The sequence below is a fragment of the Podarcis bocagei genome, assembly GCF_964188305.1.
Source record: "Podarcis bocagei genome assembly, chromosome: 3".
In the NCBI taxonomy this organism is placed as follows: Eukaryota; Metazoa; Chordata; class Lepidosauria; order Squamata; family Lacertidae; genus Podarcis; species Podarcis bocagei.
In genome coordinates this window covers 50,978,811-50,985,525 of record NC_138127.1, presented here as the reverse complement: position 1 = coordinate 50,985,525, position 6,715 = coordinate 50,978,811, and positions in this window count along the sequence as shown.

Below are 6,715 nucleotides of genomic sequence, written 5' to 3'. Positions count from 1 at the left end.
CTAAACAAGTGGTCATTCATTCTCCATCTGAAGGATCCAGCTGGTGTGAGTCTCAAATCCATTTTCAAAGCGTTGTGGTCGGAGCAAGTTTTGGGGCAGATCTCTATTTTTCTTGTCTTAGGTGCCAGTCCTCTAGATATCCAGATTTGGTCGATTCTTGTCCAAGATAGGTGGGCCTCAGAAAAGAATGTTCCCTCCTTACCTAGAGGGTTCTTTGTCCTCCAGATGTCAATCAAGTCCATATTGTCTGTCAGTTCAAAAAAAGTCTTTGGAAGTCTGCCGTCTTTGTTCAAATTTTGGTTTTGTGACTTATCCATGTACGTGGAGACTACCCCATTCATATCTCCCATCAGGATGATGTTGGTATAGTCAATGTGGTCCAGCATTATCTCATGCAGCCTCTTATAAAATTCCGATTTCCCATCGTTTGGTGCATATATTCCAACTATCAAAAATTTTTCTCCTTGTGATTGTATTTCAATCGCCAAAATTCTTCCTTGTTCATCTTTAAAAACCAATTTTGGTGCTAGGCTCTCCTTTGCATAGATCACTACTCCTCTTTTTTTGACCTTGTCTGATGAAATAAATTCTTGGCCTAGTCTCTTATTAATTAGCACTCTCCTGTGGAGCCTAGTCACATGTGTTTCTTGAAGGCAAATGACGTCCAGTTGTTCTTTTCTCAATATATGAAAGATTTTTTTCCTTTTCTCGGGAGAGTTTGCGCCATGAATATTCCAACTAAGAAGCTGCAGAGACATCCTGGATCAATTTATTTACCAGTAGGGGTGTCTCCTTTGTCTTCTTTATCTGGAGGTGGAACCGGGTTGAGGCCAAACGAAGGAGGTGGCCAAGCTCCTGCTACTCCTTTCCGAAGGTCCTCCCCGTGGTCGTTTAGGAACTTTTCTTGCTCCTCTGCTGTTCTGATTCTTACCTTCCTCCCTTTCAAGGTGAAAGATAATCCTTGAGGGAATTCCCACCTATAGGGGATTGTGTTGTTTCTCAATAAGCTTGCTAGGTCTTTATATGTAGCTCTTAAATCCAACAGCTGTTTTGGTATATCTCTGAAGATTTCTGCCGTCTTTCCCTGAATCACCAATGAATTTTTGAAGTGCAGGCCGAGTATGTTATCTTTTTCTTGCTTGGATCTCAAAATGATCAAGCAATCCCTTAGTTTATCCTTCTTGACCACTCTTCCTAATCTAAAGGCGGTGACGATTTTAAAGTCCTTATCTTCTGCCAATCCCCAGAATTTAGATATTTCTGTTGTCAAAAAACCGATCAAGTCCTCTTTTTCTGATTCTGGGATATTTCTAAGCCTCAGATTGCTTTCCCTGTTCTTCAATTCTGCCAGGGACAGGTACGCTTGCTGTTCAGTAACCTGTCTACTCAGTGGTCTTACCTCCCCTCTTAATTCCTCTATCCTCTTTTTGTTTTCTTCTGCTTTTGTGTTTACTTCTTCGACTAATTTTCGGTTTTCTGATGTAGTCTTTTCAATATTACCTATTGCCTGTGTATTCTTAGTGACCTGGTCTGTCAATTTATCAATAGAAGCAGTCACCTGATCAAATTTAGCAGATTGTTCATCAAATCTAGCTGCTTGTTCATCAGCTTTCTTATTCAGTGCTGCCAGTTGGTCCAATATTTCTTTCGAGACAGGATCTAACCCTCCTGCAGCCATCTCCCCAAGAGGTGGCTGTATATGTTGTCCTTCTTGCAGGCCTGTCACAATTGGAACAGACGATCTACGTAGCTGCACAGGCAAAGTTGTTTGCAAGAGTTCAGTTTGTTTTGCTTTCTTTCCAGCCCTTGTTTTTGGTGCGCCACTCATTCCACAGCTGTCCCTGAGTCAAGGTCAAATTGTAAATCCCATGGGAAACAATCCAAAAGAAAGTAAACATCCAGATATAAAAGCCAGCAGTTCTCAGAGATTAATAATTCTACAATCCAGTAGGGGGAGCTCCCAAAAAAAAGTTAGGAAGGAAGGATGAAAAGTTTCCACCATTAAGTTCCCTCACACACAAAAAAATTAAATAAAGTCCAGAACAGGGGGGGAACCCTCCATTCAATTTTAACTGCAGAGAATAAAAGTTCTTAACCAGGGTGCATGCAACAGTTCCTTTTTTTTAAAGATACAAGGTGGCCCAATATAGCTTTATATACAGTTACCGCAGTCCGATGTTACTTGTATCCAGGCAGACCGATAGCCAGGTTTCGTAACTTTGTAATCCACTGATAAACAGAAAGAGGAACCACAGTCTTTATCCACTTACAAAGCTGTTATAACTTTTTTGAGTTTTAAACAGTCTAGATCGAATTTGCAAAGTAAATTCCAACTTCTTTTAACCTCCTTTCAATGCTTCCGCTTTAGAAAAGTCTTTGCTCGACACTTTAAACAGAGCCGGAAGACTGACTTCCTTTTTAGCGTCTCCTGCTTTCAGCCAAATTTCGCCAAATTAAGTTCAGATAGAGCCTCAGGTTTCTTACTCACGAGCAAGTTGTTTTAGTTCTGTTGTTCAAGGAAGAAAGGTCAGCGCTGATCAGCAGCATGATATTTCTGTTTTCCTTGCATCTGTATTCTGCCCTTCCTCCAATCTGCCCTGCATAAACAGGGTTTCACAAACACCCGAAACCTGTGTGGTAAGTTTGACTAAGATTTGGCTCAGGGTCAAGTGAGATTTATGGGTAAGTGGGGATTTGAACCTTGGTCTTTCCAGTACTAGGCTGCTACTCTAACCATTATACATCACTCTACCTGCTAAGGATGTGGTGGGAGGGGGGTGCTTCAATTTGCATTTTAAAGCAAACCAGTCTATTTTTTTTAGTAGTCAGAAACACCTATATTTTTACCAAAAAAGAAAAAGAAAAAAAGATACCAAATATATACTTTGGGGGAAATGCAATGATAAGGTTACAAAAGTGTATTTTGGGGGGCAAGAATGCATACAAAATGCATGCAATTAAACTGTGATTTTTTTCCACAAAAAATGGGGCAGCATAGATCTATGATGGAGTGCCTATCAAATTGACATGGAATGGAAACAGAATGATATGCAGGCAAGTTATTATCAATTAAAAAGTGGTATGATGAAACATGGGACTATGTTTTATTGGATGAATTAATCCTCTATCAGATTCAGAAAATAAAATAAGGACAAATGGGACAAAACTTATTGTGGGATGTACAAGTGGTTACTCAGCGCACGTTATGGCTTCTCAGTGTTTTTATAAAATGAAGTTTATGTCACTCCAAAGTCATTTCTTGTACTACTGTATAATTTCCTTGAGAAAATATACACAATGTCTAAACTTGAGTAATTGTAAGATACTTTTTGTTATCTATTCATTTCAAGATACATCCATTGCAACACAAAGTGAATTCAAATAAGCAAGCAAAGAAACAAATAAGCAGATGCAATTGAATATGCTGTCTACCCCTACCTGTGGCTGCTCCCACCTTCCCTCTCCTCAGGCTTTCATTTTGCCCTCTCCTCTTGCTGGCAACAGAAGGGCAAGTCTCCATGCTCTCCCTGTTGCTGGCAGGTGGGAAGACTAAGAATATGGCCTGAGCAGCCACAGCTGTTTCATCGCCTCTTTACTGGTGCATTTAAAGGAACGTGTTTCATTTTCTGGAATGCAGCTTGGTAATCCTAGTTAGTTATAGATAGATAGATAGCAATTTACTTCTGTCAGGGTTGCTGAAAGTTTTCCTGACAAAGGTGCCTGTTTCTTTAAAAGTAACATGGCTGCAAATAAGTCAACAGGTAACATTCCCCCCCCCCCAGTCACAGGTTTAAGCAACTGAGCAAACACTCTCAGCTGAACTTCTTGTAACTGTGCAGGAACTTCTTTCAAAATAGATGGCAGTCCTATTGTGGGTGCCTGGCGGAACCTGTTACAAACTTACCACGATGCAGAAATCCTACTAAACCTCTCATATTAATTCAAGGCTATAATCCCTATGTCTACTCAGAAGCAAGTCCCTTTGAGTTATGTGGGGGTACTCTCAGATATCTGGGGTTGGGATGGCATCCTTGACTGGAAGATCAGCTCTTGACATTATGAAGTTTTGTCATAAGAACAAAAAAGAAATAAAACACCTGGCGCATCTACCAAAAACTGGTATTCTACGCTGCATCAACAGAAGTATAGTGTCCAGATCAAAGGAAGTCATAATTCCACTCTGTTCAAGGTGAGTACTTTGTTCAGCGTGGAGTACCATGTCCAGTTTCGGGCACCACAATTTAAGATGGACATTGGCAAGCTGGAACATGTGCAGAGGAGGGTAACCAAGATGATAAAGGGTCTGGAAAACAAGCCTTACGACGAACGGTTGAGGGAGTTGGGGATGCGTAGCCTGGAAAAGATGAGGCTGAGAGGAGATATGGTAGCCATTTTCAAATATCTGAAGGGCTGTCACATGGAAGACAGAGGAAGATTGTTTATGCTGCTCTAGAGGGTTTGACCCGAGCCAATGGATTCAAGTTACAAGAATTAAGATTCTGATGAAACAGAATTTTCTGGTGGTAAGAGCTGTGTGACTGTGGAACAGATTCCCTCAGAAGGTGGTGGACTCTCCTTCGTTTGAGGCTTCTAACAGAGGCTGGATGGCAATTCGTCAGGCATTCTTTAGCTGAGATTGCAGGGGGTTCTACTAGATGACCCCAGGGGTCCCTTTCAACTCTACAAATATAAGCTTCTATGAGCACCAATTAATATAAGGGTGCTTATGTCCTCCTTTTGACCCTACAAGCCATCTTCCCATAGCAACTTACAAGAAAATAATATCCCAATCAAAATACAATTAAAACCAAACAGGATCACTAAAAATACAATCAACCAACAGAAGGAGAAAATAAACATCACCCAAATCAAGAGATAGACATATTTCACAAAGTCTTCACAGTTTTTGGAGCCTGTTCCTTTAGGTCTTCATGGTAGTGGTACCCACCCTGTGGAACACCCTCCCATCAGATGTCAAGGAAATAAACAACTATCTGACTTTTAGAATGCAGCCCTGTTTAGGGAAGTTTTTAATGTTTGATGTTTATTGTGCTTTTAATTCTGTTGGGAGCTGTCCAGAATGGGTGGGGTATGTAAAAATAAATAAATAAATAATCAATCATATCAGGAACATGACACCACAGTGCGCTCAAGGCTGAAAGATGCCAATCAAATAGCAAGGCTCAACAGGAATTAAAGACTGAAACCAAACAGATTCATAAAGAAAACTGAAAAGCTGTATGGTCTGAGTTTAAGTTAGAGAAATAACATTGCTGGTGAAGTTGAACAGAATCTGGCCAAAGTAAATGTTAAGCATCTTCAAAGCAATCACTCTTCCTTACATAGGAATAATCCACTTGGAATGCAAACTCAGAGCTCATTTACATGGTGCCTGAGGCTGCTGAAACAGGGTTTGATTCTGAATCAACCATTTTTCTTTATACAAGCAGGGAACCTGAGGGTGCTTTAGCCACACACCCTTGCACATCACTGCATATTGAAGTGCGGTCGCAACTCTTCAGGGTTGCTGTTGATGATGTGCTTTAAGCTGTGTGACAGAGAGACATTCAGTAAATGGGTCTTCTCTCTCTCTCCCCCCCCCCCAGCATGGAAATGCTCCAAGCAGAGAACATTTCCTATCAAATTTATGGCTGTCATGCAGATATTTAAGGCACAGAGTCTCTGTCAGAAAGCATCAAACCTGAGGGCAGTGCAAAAATGACTAATGTTGACATACCAAAGCCACTATCAGTGATGACGACATGCCCTTATTTATGCTGGTTGACCCTTAATTCTCCAGGTGTTTCCCCTTCTCCTCCACAGCTTCTGAATTATCAAAGAGAGTTTTCTGGTGCTCTGGCCAAAACAGATCAATAAAGAAAAGCTTTGGGCTGCTTCACGTGATGTAACAGTTGATTGTTTTCTTCATTTGTAGAAGCAGTGAAAAGCATAGGGAGCTGTTTTATACCAAATCAAGTTACAAGAAAGGAGATTCTGACTAAGTATCAGGAAGAACTTTCTGCTGTAAGAACTGTTAGAAGATGGAAATTGCTTCCTCAGAAAGTGGTGGGCTCTCTCTTCTGGAAGGTTTTTAAGCAGAGGTTGGATGGCTATCTGTTGTGCATGCTTTCGTTCAAATTCCCGCATTGCAAGGGGGTGGACTAGATGACCCAACTCTACAATTCTGATTCTATGAAAGTGTCTATTCATTAAAATGGTCCTGCTGCCCTGCTAACAATCTTTAGACATTCACACTAATTTTAAAAACAATTTTGAAACCCTTTGTCCTAATAGAAGTGATAGAAAAACCTTCAGCACTGTTGTTTAAAACAGGAGCAGGAGCTCTTCCTGTCAGCAGTTGGACCCAGTTTTCTAACTTCTTGCTGTGTTGTGTCCTGAGGCCACATCAATAAAATCATATCACATTTGCGGCAGGCCAGTGTTCCGACAGACGCTGAGAAGAACTAACAATTGATCTGCTCCACACAAAAACTTGCATTTTCCAAGTATACTGTTCTTGCACAAGGTAATTGGCTATCGATATTCCAGCATGAATCTTTACTGCAGTGTGATCAATACCTTGTATCATTGCCTAACGGGTCAGGAGCAGGGAGGTCATCTAAGGCGTTACACTGCCTGAGGACAAAACAAAATATAGCTTCTAATTACCTTCAGATCTCAAAAGTCCACAGCAATTAGATTTGAGGGCCATAAT